The sequence below is a fragment of the Rhinolophus sinicus genome, linkage group LG06 (genome assembly GCF_036562045.2).
Source record: "Rhinolophus sinicus isolate RSC01 linkage group LG06, ASM3656204v1, whole genome shotgun sequence".
NCBI classification, from domain to species: Eukaryota; Metazoa; Chordata; class Mammalia; order Chiroptera; family Rhinolophidae; genus Rhinolophus; species Rhinolophus sinicus.
Window position 1 is genome coordinate 34,689,575 of NC_133756.1, and position 13,773 is coordinate 34,703,347.

Genomic DNA, 13,773 nt, shown 5'->3' on the forward strand with positions numbered 1-13,773 from the left:
AAGTGGTACCACTGGTCCTAGGTCTGCCCATAGGAGTCCCACAGAAGGTGAGGTCTTTCTTCCACAAAAGTGCCTTAAGTACTAAAACCCATACCTCATCTGCCTGTGTATTCTCTCCTCTCTGAGAAACATGGCCAGGTTTTTCGGCCCCTCTCAGAGTCATGAATTAAGTACCTTTGGTGCTCTCTTCCAGACATACTCTGGTCTGAAATTACCCTTCTTAAAATTACCCCCAAGAAGCTGTCAAATATAGGATCTGCCTGTTCTCTAAAACTCAAAACCCATTCCTCCTATGGTGGACAATGTTAATCTAAAAGATGAAGGCTTTTTCCAAAATTAAAGACTTATACACAGATAGGACTATAATAACGAGCACATGATTGCACAAACAAATGTTCACACATTCTTCCACATCAGTAAGGACCACGAATGGGTTTCACTCACCACAAAACATATTAAGGAGATTAGGTGAATAAAAATTGCTTGTATCCATTTGTCTGTTTTATGCTATGTTGAGACAAGTTCAAGAACAGAATGGGTAAAGGGGGAATAAGAAAAAAAAAAGCACAGACCACATTTCCAAGATGAATGGAGAGCCAGCTCCAACTGGAGTTATGAGACTGTACTCAATCCTAGGCTCTGAAACCAGAACACACACAGGTTATAAGAGGAACAGATGAGAATAACTGCTGTCTGGAAATTTAAGGCCTTTCTATCCTCTGGCCCAGTGTGGCTTGAAGCTGATTTGACAGTGTGGAGAATCCTGAGAAAACCCAGCAAGAGAAAGAAATGATGCTCAAAAGAAAGAATCTGAGGCCAATCTCATGTAGATAAACTCCTAAGTGAACACTGGAGCCTGCTATTTTATTAGTTATTTAAATTCTCTAACATGGTGTATTGGCTACTTGTATTTTCTTTCTCTCCCTCCTGAAACTCTACAAAAAAACAACAACAAAGGAAAACAGGGCTATTAAATCAGAAGGGGAAAAAATTGCAGATAAATGAGCGGACCAGAGGTTTCAATAAATTTCTTATAGATGAAAAATGGATAAAGTAGGGTTTCCTGACAGCCACAGACAGGCACAGTCTAAACTCCCACAGAAGGCATGTTTTGGAAAAGTGAGCCAACATGTCCAATAGACCCTCGAGCCACTCAGAATCTGAAAGGAGCAGGTGTTGCAGAAGACAGAAGTGAGGCATGGCATCGACAACAGGGTGACTGAGTCAAACCTGCACACGGAATCATTGGATCCCCGGGTTCTCCTACATCTTCCCATCTCCACACAGTCTGAGGAGAGACTCTCGACTTGAGTACAGCAAGCAGTGCAGAGACCCAGGGCTGAACATGGGGAAGAGTCTGTAAAAGAAACTGTGGGACACCCAGCTTGGAGTTTTATACCCTCCTGGTTAGGGGCCAGGATGGCTACCACCTCTCCTCGCTGGGCAGCCTCAGTGGTCAATAGAAAGAACTGGCCAGAGCACCAGTACTAGGCCCCAAGGGACATCCATTTTATTTCTAACACTGGGATTAGGAATCGGGACTTTCAACTCTGCTGAAAGGGGCACTTCCAAAACCATACAATTTAAGAATAAAAATCTGAAAAGCTGTAAAAGTCATCAGTTCCCATATTATGATCCTTGAGCACTAGAGTTCAGAACAGCACTGGCCTTAGCCATTAGTCCCACATTTTTAAAGGGTCCCTGTCTGGCCCTTTTCCAGCTGTTCCCTTCTTCATAGGGATGTGTCTACCCAACCTTTAGGCCATGTTCCGAGAACTCAGGACACCAGAATTCCCTACCTAGACAACTCTGAGCTTACTTCCACAGCCTGGGGGAGACTCTTACCCAGATTTAGCCTCCCAAGGGGAACTACAAAAGTCCTTGTGCACCCTTGGGCTCAGGAGTGGTCAAAGGCTCCTATTTGTAAGAGGCTATGAACAGATGGGCCTTGGAGGTTGGGGTGTCCACACACAAGCACAAAAGGCCCCTCTTTTTGTAAGATGGAGACAAGAATGGGAAGACATGGCATCTAGGATCAATCACATTCTGGCACAGAATTCCAAGGAGTCCATGAATCTTAAATTTAGGGAGCACCTTTTTATTTTACTGGATGGGATGCTGTTCGATTCATGAATCATTCAATAAAGCCAATCAGATGTTTAAATTAAAAAAAAGAGAATCTCAGATTCAAACCTGGATTTCTAGTTCATTATCAAGGTAAATGTTACAAATCATAGAATTTAGTTAGATTAACAATTTGTTGGCCTTATTTATAACTTTTAAATATTTAGACATATGGCAGCCATACCTTCATAGGTGCCCTGGGCACCGCAAATGTTAGGGTGGGTCTGGTTAGAGCAAGGGCCTCAGGAAGTGACAAAGCCAGACAGGTTTGCCTCCTGGCCCGCTCCCAGCTTGAAGAGATATTCCCATCTGTTGGGAATCCCCTAACTGGTTGAAAAATATGCTGTTAAAAACAAACAAAACTTTAAAAGAGTGTTCATCTATAACTATTCCATCTGAAGCCCCTGTGACTTCCATGCTTTCATTTAAATTACTTCCTTTAATTTTCCCAACAACTCTATGAAGTGGACATGGATATTTCCTTTTGGTTAGGGAGTAAACTGAGGTCCTCAGACATTAAGTAACGTGCTTAAAGTCATATTGTTGCTGGTAACATGATGGAGACAACTATTTTTAAATTGTCTTAACAGCTAATCATCTTTTTTGTATTGGTTAAAGAAAACTGGCTAACTTGTGATGAAAGAAGCTCCTCAAAGTTATCACAAAATATGAATATGTAAGTCTTTAATACAAACAAAAGCTCTGTGTAAACATTCTCACCTTCGTTCCTCACACCCATCCTATGCAGAGGTTATATAAATGGCCCGAGAATAGGGGTCCAATAATACATAGGAATACATTATAGGAACAGGATACAGTTTTAGTAATACCATGGCAGAGCTGGGACTGAAATCTTGGTCTGGATCACCCCAAAGCCCCACCCATTATCCTCTACTACGTTTGTTGGTAGAAAACAGAATTCAAAAGAAACATCAACAGCTGAATGAAGCACACTGCATGCAAGGGGTCATTCAACTCTGACCAGATACCCTTCGCAGTTTTCTACCAGAGAGAAACAAGCAGTGTTCTTGGGAGGGCTGCAAGCATGACTTGTAATATGTCTGGAATTTCCTAACCTGAGCTTTGAGGGGAAGAGTTGCTGAAACCTACACAGCACCATTTCAGAAACTGACTGGAGAAGTGTGATGTGATCCCAACAGCATGCAGCTGGAAGCCGAGACACACCTGGGTTCATGCCATGGTTCTGCCCCTAACTACATGTGTGAACAAGGACAGGCTGGGTTTGGATAGGGGAATAAGCCTCGTCTGCTGGAGGCAGCTGCTTTTAGCTCCAGCTCATAGCCATCATGAGGTAGCATGGGTTGCTCTTACCAGACCTGTTTTTTTCAAGAGAAGCCAGAAATTCAGATTGTTATGAAACATCTCTCAATTTTTAAATGTCAGTTACTAATTTACTAAAAAACAAATACTAAACTAAAAGAAAATGAAACAAAATCTCTGTGTAGTTCAGCTAATAAAATATCACGTGACCTGAGTCACTCTGTGGAGGCAACATTTTTCATATTGCACCCACACTGCCATTTTTTTTTCTTTCCATTCCACTATCAAGTGAAGTGTTTTTCTAAAGATTTATGTTATTGTTCACGAACTTTATCACATGTTCTGCCTAACCCTCACACATCACCTACTTATTTCCTATGTAGTTTGAGGCAGGAGTTACCATTCCTGTTTGTGAGGTTGAGAAGTCAAGGCACAGAAAGCCCCACCCCTAGAAACATTGGACTTACACTTCCAGAACTTCATGGCCTTCAGTCTTATAGCCTTTGCTGTCTTTTGTGATCACTAACTTAGCTACTGCATCAAAAATTCTTAGAACAGTACAAAAAACATGAAGGATTAGCTATTGTTATTATCACTTTTATTAGGGAAGTGAACCCTCATACAGACCTTTAACTCAAAATAATTACCAGGTTCCAGGAACACCTGTCCAAACCCGGAGTATAAAACCCAGAAACAGGAAAGCACTTGGCAGAGGAACTCAGCAAAGCTGTGAAGTCAGCCACCTGCATCATTTTCTCTTCTGCCTCCAATGGACTCGGAAATAAAGTTCAGCTTTAATGACTATGTTGCATGTAATAAAACACCACTTTCATGACTCCTGGGATACTGCGTGGGCAATACTTCCCTCCTCCCTATCATCACCCCTAGAGATAATGAAAGTGAAGAATCCAATTTGAACTCCCTGGGAGAATGGCAGGAAGGCCAAGGCACCTGGAGAGCCTTCCCTATAAAACAAGGACACTGGTTATACCAGTTCCATGGCGGTAAAGTTGTAAGGTATCAACATAGGGCATTTACAGATTCAAAATGCAGGGTTTTCCACAATATGCCCGACCAGCAGCTTGGCTATTCTGTGCGCTGTCCAAGTTTCATGTTTCTCAAATGGCTTTGTAGACACCTTTTGTTTGGGTGGAACATTCATTTGGAATACTGGGAAGAGAGATGTGGAAAGGCACTGGGGAGGGAAGCGTGGAAAGGCATTGTGGTACTTTACACTTATTCTTTCCATCCTGTTACGGGGGTGGCGCTCTGACATGAGGCAGCCTGCGCTCCAGGGTTCTGTAGGAGCAGACCCAGATGGCAGAGTATTACTCCAGGTGGAAAGACCTGTGTCTTTCCATATGGGGAAGCATCAACCAATTATATCCTTAGGAAGCATTTGTTTCTGTACTAGTTAAACAGCCCTGCCCTGCATGAGAAAAGCATTTGCCAATCAGTTTTCTGAAGCTAAGTGGAAAGTCAGAGATGAGAGCGAGTCCTTTGAATAAGCCAAAAATGGTGGGGGACAAAAAGGCTAGGAAAGTCTAAGCACCCCCAAGAATTTATGGCAGCTGCTTAATGGAAGAATGGCCCCTGGGGGTGGGGAGGAGAAGTGATGAAAGATAAGGCTCCCCCAAGGAAGTCATCAGAATGCTTCTCACTTATACTTTTTCGAAATGGGCATTTGCAAGCCAGGATAGTACAAAGAGTATAGCGACCAAAGAGATCAGCTTTAGAATGCTATCTTTATGTCCTTCTAGTTAAGTGACCTTGAATAACTCTGTTTCCACCTCTGCAAGATAGAAATAGTGGGACCTACTTCCCAAGGCTATTGACAGGACCAGTTGGCACATAGGCACTTAAAATACCAGTTCATGTTCCATCCAGTCCCAGAATGGTTAGGGTATATTGTTGACCAATTAACTGAACGTAAAGGGGAAAGAGGGGAGGGAAGTCACATTAAGAGGAAATAAAGAATTATTTTATGGTTGTCAAAGGTTCCCTGGGGCCCTTGCCTGGGCTTGCCTGGGGTAAAAGTTAAAGAGCTTTCAACATGCTCATATGCATTCCTACATCCCATAGGGGCGCTGCCAGTCACCAGGGTTTATTTGGGTAACCTCAGAAGGAGGCCACGCAGACCAGTCTCCTCCCAGCCTCCAGCAGACATATAATCTGGGGTTATTTATGCCAGCGTTCCTTCCCCAATCAAAAACTCTCTGACCTGGCTTGTATTTTCTTGATGCTTTTAATTAAGGAAATAACAAAACAAACTCTGTCCTATATCCATGGTTAGGTCTGGCAAAAATGGACTCAGCTAATTATAAATTTGGCTCTGGCTGTTTTCTTAAGATGCCCTACAGGCCTGGGTGTGAGAAGTTATAAAAATGAATGAGTACAATTATTTCGCAAACCAGCCTCACAGTGTAGTTCACATTACCTCTCTTGCTTTCCCCATCACGTCAAGCATTCGCATTGTGGAGAAATATTTTCCACGTGTAAGAAAACATTTTCTAAGTATCGTCAAAATGGTCCCTTGCTATATTCTGAAGCAATTATTTCCTAGGTACAGTCAGCTGCATGTAATACAACACCAATCTATGAAACATGATTAGAACAAGGGGGAACACTTCTCAAACCAGGCCCTTTGCAAAGTGACATCGTCTCAGTTAGGAAACATCCACTTATCCCTAGCGTACCCTACTGTCCTGCTTAAAGGCTATCCACTTGGACAAGTAGCCAGGACATCAATTATTTTGCAAACCAATGAATCTGAGGTACCACAGAATATAGAAAAACTACATCTGTTGGTGTTCACCAAGTTGTAGAGTATGTCTGTCCCCTTCTAACTCAGCACCCTTGTCCTGAGGGGTCTCATCTGCTCCTAGGACGCCAGTCACCTTCTCAAGTTCAAATTTCCCTCCTGAGTTGCAAATCTGCATGCTCACGTCCCATTGGATGTTTCTACTGTACTTCAGTGTTTCAGAAAGCCTAACTACTCAGTTTGGTCAATTCTCTTTGCTCATCAAATATTGTAGGTTTCTTCTTCCCCCACCACCCCCACTGTTACTCCCCTTGTTCAGGGCCACCATCATCTCAGGCCTAGACGACTCAAACACATGCCCCATTCCTCTCTGTTTTTCACACTGTAGCCAGAGAGATGACTTCGAGAATACTTTCAATGCCATTATTATTGTCCTCAGGCTAAGGTTGAAATTTCTTAGATGGCATAAAATACTAACATCTGGCTCCCGCCTCCTGCCACGCAGGCTGGCCACCTTAAATGTAGCCTGCCATCCCGACTCCAGCCATGGAAGATGGGTAAGAGCTCAGGCTCTGGAGAGACACAGCTTGGGACTGTGGCCCAGCTTGGAGACTTGGTACCTGTGCCATGTGGGCAAGTCACTGAATTTCTCTCTATATAAAATGGAGATAACAGTAATGACCGTGTCCTACGGTTGTGAGGATAAAATGAGAGAACGTGCGAACCACTCAGCACAGCCCTGACATACAGCAAGCACTCCGTAAACGCTGACTGCTGTGGTAACACTGCTACTCTCGGCTGCCTACACTTGGTACACTCCGGATCCTTGCTGGCACACCAAGTTTTTAAAAAGTGTCCATTTTGCATGGGTGAATTACAAAAGGGTTTCTTTTCCTCTGGGCTGAAGACAGTCCCCTGCAGACATTGCTTGGCAAATTCCACCAGTACCCAACTAACGCCTGTTCATCTTCTAGAATTCCAGAGATTCACTCCCACCTTCCCTCATCCCTCAAACTTGATGAAGTGGCCCTGCTCTTGCTCCCACAGCACCTGTGGGTCCAGCACTTATCCTACTGTAGTGCAACTACCTGACTACTGACGTGTATGTCTCCCTACCCACCTCCCACTTAGATGGAGAGGGTGCTTGAAAGCCCGGGACTGCCTCAATCTTGTTCGCAGCTATATCACCCCTGTCTTTATACAACAGATGCTCATTAAATATTTGCCAAATTAACAAATATCATCTTTCTTTCTCTAAATGCTCTTGCAACCCCAAATCTCCTCTGTTGCTCCTTCACCTCTATACCACGCATGGGTTGCCTATCGTTTGCGCCGTTTCGGTGGCATTCACCTTCTTGCCCCACTGCCTGTTTTCCTTTCCCTACACACACACACACACACACACACACACACACACACACACACACATCCCAAAAAAAAGAGGGAGATATTCCTCAAATTTGGCCCAATGGCCCCATCAAGAAACAACGTGCCTGCTCTGTAGGACTGGGCAGAAGTGGGGCTTTTAAGGGAAGTGACCCTGAGGGAGGCATTGTCTTGCTCTCCCTAAATTACCACATGGGTTTACCCTAGTGTTCTGCTTGAGAGGACTAGTGGGTACACGGGAGGAGCCAGCATTGAATGACAGGGGCTAGAAACCAAAAAGTTTTCTGACCTGGTCTCGAGTTTAAGGGTTAAATAAAGCAATAAAAGGGTGAGCCTGTGAGGTCTGTGTCATGCCTACCTAAGACTATAGGGATAAGAGAATAGATGGATACTGGTGAGAGATTCCAGGGAAGAAAAACTGTGCAGTGCTCATTTGGGGACACCATGTCAGGTCTCTGGTAATTGACCCAAGCCTACTTTTCCAGGACTGGAGAAGCAGGCCACGCAGATGTGCGAAGCCATAATAGCTGGCACTGCCACCAAGGTGGCATCAATATACCTCCGAAAACCCTAACTCGAGACAGACTATTCAATTCAGTTCGTTTTTCCCTCCACCAGATATTTTTAAGCACCTACGAGTTTCTGTGCACAATAGTGGGGGTAGAAAAAACATACCAGGCAAAATCAGTGTTCACAGTGAAGTGCGGAAGGCGGGCATATATATAAATAAGCAGACTCCCATGCGGGTAATGCTACACTAGCAGCCCATGCAAAGTATATAATCAGCACAAAGACGCCAAGAGTGCTAGGTAAGGGGACAAGGGCTGTAGCAGAGAATACATGATGCTTGGATCACCTCATCCAGAAGAGAGGACGTTTAACTGTGAATCACAGGATGAGTAAGAGTTCACTAGGTAACAAAGTAGGGGAAGGAATTACAGGCAGAGGAAGCCACATGGATAAAATGTCACGGAAGCACAAAATGGCATCGTGTCGTCAGGGACAAGAAGTGGACGGAGCACTGAAGGCTGGAGAGCAGGGTCTGATGACAAAGGGAAGAAGTTTGTTCTGAATGCTGCAGCATTTGATTTAGAAGGCTGTGTAAGCACGGAGGTCTGGCAGCTATGTGACAGGCGGATTGGGGTGTGGGGTGGGACAGAGAGATCGACAGGAAACTGAGCCCACTGGACTTACACAGTTCTCAAGCATGTTTAAGATTATTTAATCTCATAGAACAGAATGACCTTGCCTGTTTTCCAAGGAATTGAAACTCAACAATGAACCAATCTTTTTCTAACAAAGCTAGAGAAATCAGAACCATCCAAGCTGGCAAGTGTTAAAACACTGGGAAACAAATGTGGTGACAGCTCTTTCCTATTTTGACCACAATCAACATAAATGTGGAGAGAAAACAAACTTGACAGCCAAGGGAGGAAAACACACAGTGGCTTCTTTGCTTTCTCCCCAGGACACCATCAGTGCACAATGTATTTAGAATAGCTGATTTGATGGTTATGAAAATCTACCTGCCTCTCTCTCTCTCTCTCTCTCTCTCTCTCTCTCTCTCTCTCTCTCTGAATGCAATTAGAGACGAGAGCTTCATTCACACTGAATCTAAAAATAGACGATGGCGGATTTCACAGACTGACAGCTGCGTTCTCATACAGTAACCAGGAAAGGAGAGGGGTGGCTAATTTAACAACTCCCAAAACAAACAGTGCAGAGAAGTCCAGGATAAAGAGAAAACACAAAGGTCACTTCTTCAAAGAACTGGGAGAGGAATGGGGTCACTCTGTGGCCGTTTATTAGTGCTCCCCAAATCCTGGTGAAACAGGCTAAGTATCTTGCCCAGATCTGCCCAGAGTCCTTCCGACAAGAGCTGTGGTAGATGAACCTGCTAAAGGATTCTAAGCAAGGTCAGGCAGAAGGGCTGGACTTGCCCTTGTAACTTCTTCATATATCACCTGATACCCCCAAGCTAAGAAAGTCACTACATTTACTAGATAAGATAAATGGGTACTGTTTTTTCCCCTTCACCATATCTAAATTACACTCTGCTTAGCCTGGGGCAGAAAAAAAAAAAGTTATTCAGGAAATAAACGTGGATCATTAAGGGGGAGAAACCAGGTGTCTCAAAGGACTGAACCATTTCTCTTCCTCCCTTCAGTCTGCCCTGCCCAGGGAGGGGATTATGGTTGGGCTTCAAAAGAAACAAGGGAATGCTTGTGGACAGGAAGCAGATCCTCTCTGCAGCTCTCCCACAGATCTGTGTAGGCTCTCAGGGCTGCTGCCAACCAGCTAAATGTCAGATCACGGCAGCCCAGCATTCCCATGCCACACTACCTCCATTGCCCTGGTGACTAAGCTGTTTCAACAGCTGTGTTATTGCTGGAGTCAGGCCAGTGTTACTCACACAGAGTATTTGTTTCACACAGCTTATGTGGGGAATTACTGCACTCGGGGTTTGGGGTTCTATTTGCAGATCAGGTCCTCCCATGATCAATCAATCAGTCAGGGCATTCCCTGAACCCAAGCTCTGAGCAGCAATAGGACAATATTGGGCTCCCTCCCGGGTTTCCAAAAGATGGACAAATTCATCATGCCACAAAGAGGGTGGAGAAGGCACGCGCGTCTGTGTGAACCATGACCCTCGGTTGAGCCCCTGGAAGACCTCCACTGCCCCTCCCTCAATACAAGCCATCCCCACTAACAGGAGTGTTAAGCTGGTTCCCTTTTCTTCTTTCTTTCCGTCTCCTTCAGTCTTCCCCGTAAAAGAACATCTTTCTTTGCTGGTAATATTGGCACCCCCTTTGCCTCTGTTGGTTTCTCTACGCATCTCTCCACAAACTTGCCCCTCAATATCAGGTCTTGGCAGCGTTCTCCTGGTCGCTCCTCCTCAGCCGCTGGCCTTCCCCTGTCATCACATCACTTGTGGTCATTTATACTGCTATCACTTCCGAAGCAAGATGGGCCTGTTGCTTCCCTCACACCACCCCATAGCTCCACATTACTAGTCTCTTGCTCAGCATGGTAGATACTCTATTACTAACTGCTGAACAAATCAACCCAACTCCCTTACACTGAGGAGTGATGGAGAAGGAAAAAGGCACTGCACCTGTGGGGAGCACCAATTTTTATTTCTAGTCCATTCTAGGCTGCATCCACCTAAGAGCCCTATTACCCTGCTCTCCCTCCTAAGTTCTCACCAAAAGCGATCGGGCTACATTTTCTGACATTGAAGAGACTGCAGAAACGTGAGTTTTCTTATGAAGGAAGTCTTGTATTTAAAACAAAACAAAACAATGATCCTTAAAAGCTCACATTTTTGAGTGCCTACTATGTGCAGACATTTTCAAGGACACATAGATGCCAGCCAGATATAAATGATCATCTAGAGTCTCAAAATGAGGAAAACGAAGGCCATGGTCACATCGCTAGTATGAGAGGGAGGCAAACTATTAACTCGGGTTTGCCTGACTCCACAACTCAAGTTTTTTTCCCATTATGTCATAAGTAAAGAGAGTTAGGAGACCTGTTTCTTGCTCTAGGAAAGCCACTAATTAGCTGTACAATTTGAGTACGTTGCTTTACATTTTCTTTCCTTAAATACTGAAGTGGAATCATATGATGACTAAGGTCCTTCTATTCCTCACATTTCATGAATGTAGAAATCTAAAACACCACCACCTGATTAACTGCCTTCTATATTTGAGGCATGATGATAAAAACAAAGAATAAAACAATTCCTGCCCTCAGGGCACTTATAATAGTGTTAAAGTGACAAGGGATAAAAACTTGAGTTCGACTCATGTAAGAGTTAAACAGTAACACATACAAAATACCAGAGTACATGACAGTACCTGAGAAAAAACATTGTCATAGTTATAAAAGGACAATAGTGTATTTCAACAATGGTTTCTCTTCCTCTCCCCAAAATATCTCTGTGCTGCGGGCAGGAAAAACCAGCTACCAGAAGGGATCACATCTGTTTCACAGGAAAGCTTTGTTTCTGACAAGTTTCGTAAAGGAAAAAGTAGGCTAGAACAAGCTTTTTATTTCCAACCCACCTTTTCTTCATTCCCATGAATGAGGAGGGGATACAAATGAGAGCAGGCAGCCAGGGAGAAAAATAATATGGCTGGTGGTTCCTGACCTCCTGGATTCCTGCCGTCAGAGAAGCCTGAGAGGCAACATTTAATTGTGGAAAAACCAGCCTTGCTAGCCTCTTATCTTTTTCCTCTGTGACTTAAACCCACAATTACTGGCAACCCCTAGATTCCGAGTCACTCAGCTGGTGGTGGCAGCGATGGCTGTGTCTGTAGCTGAAAAGCAAAAGGGGAGTCAGATTTTACCTGCCTCCGAAACCAGCCTTGTGCTAACATAGCCCTAACCCAGCTTTACGACTTCTCCCATTAAAAAGTTCACAGATGCCCTCCCGTTGGGAATACCACCAGGTGAGAAGTCCAGATGGGGAAAAAAGAGAGAGAGCGAGAAATGCCATTTCCAGCTGCTATATAATTCAAAGGACAAGCTATGAGTCTCAAATCCTGAATTCCACATTTCATTTCAGCACTAGATATGTGATTTTTCAATTCCTTTTCTTAAGCATCAAACTACAAATTTCTTTGCCTGGTCATCAAGGTAACTCACCTACTGGCCCCTCTGTCTTTCAGGAGCTTACCTTTTCTCTCCAGTATGGATTTCTTCTACACACTAATAATAAATGGGCTCACTGTCCTTTGCAAACAACATGTTATTTCACAGATTTTCACTGTGAAAAGATGGGTGTTAAAAGAAAAAAAAAAAGAAGAAAAGATGGGTGTTAGTTCTGAATTTCTCACCTGCAAACCAGGTGACCTTGGAGAAGTCACTTAACTTCTATAATTTCAGTTTTCAGAGCTTCAAGAGGTATATTCTCTACTCCCATCCTGAATTATTATTCTATTCTCAAATATTATAATTTATATCTTAATATGTTTATAGTCAAATAAAATTAAATCACGCCTTGTAAGAATATTCTCCTAAGGATGCTGAAAATTTCCCACATCTTCTCTTTGAAATGGGTGTTCTTCACCCTTTTCAAGTGCTGCCCCACATGGTAGTTATCACTCATGGGGTCTACCTGTATCATGAAGTTGGAGCCCTTACTCTGAGATTCACGAACCTCCAATCCCATAGATGACTCATTTTCAGGACTTCAGCAGAAACATGAATACAGTATGTGTGAATGAGGCCTATACGCATTTTTCTTCCAAGGTTAAGGTCCTTGATCCAAAGTTCAGAACCCCTGCCCTGAAGTAATGAAAGGCCTATGGCCAGCATCGGCCCAGGTCCCTGCTGCCTCCCATTCTGGGCTTCAACTTTCTCTCTAGAACTCACATTCCTCCTCCCTGCTCAAATCCAAGAGTACTAACAACTCACCTTTAGTGGGTATTTACTACGTACCGAGCACTTAGTATGGAAAAGCCTCATCTGCATTCGTCTAGTTTAATCCTTAAAACAATCTTATAAGAGTGGTACTACAATGATCTCTATTTTATAGATGCAGAAAACGAAGGACAAGGAAGTTAAACTTACCAAAGCTCACATGATTTGTAAGTGGTAGGTCGGGGTTTCAGCCCAAACCCTCAGGCTTCCCTTTACCAAAACAAGGCTGCCCTTGGACTGTTTATTTGCCATCAGATAGTAGATAGTCACAAATTCCACCATCTACTTTAAGACTCCCCCATAAAGACTCTATTAAAAAATTACCTTTTTAGTGAGCTCATCATTTCCTCTTCTGTGTTCGTATAATACTTTGGGCACTTGGCACGGAACACATTAGTGTAATTTTTTTGTTTCTTTCTCTGTGAACTAGCCTGGGAGCTCCTAACTAATTATTTTGAGTACATCTTGAGTATTTACTATGCCTAAGGCTGTGCTAAGTATGGGGACACAAAGATGAACAAGATACAGTCCCCGCCCTCAAATTTCAGTCTTGCACGATACAGAGAAGTAAACATAGATGGGCTGTGAGGTTTTTTGAAAATGCTATTATGAAGGACATAGCGCTATATCTTAAATCCTAAATTTAAAAAAATGCTAGCACCTAGTAGATACCCAATACATGACTACTGAATGAGTGAGGAAATTGGGAAGGAGGGCTCAGAAGCTGGACTGTTAAATTAAAAGATCTACCATCCTTTTATGAAAACTCTTTGGTTATTTATACACTGACTCAC

The 13,773-nt window shown here is 43.5% G+C and overlaps 1 protein-coding gene across 1 annotated transcript in view; it reads right to left on the reverse strand.

Annotated features, from left to right (window-relative positions):
* The window catches only part of WLS (Wnt ligand secretion mediator), a 98,756-nt gene that overhangs the window by 35,531 nt on the left and 49,452 nt on the right, over positions 1 to 13,773 (reverse strand). The window lies entirely within an intron of this gene.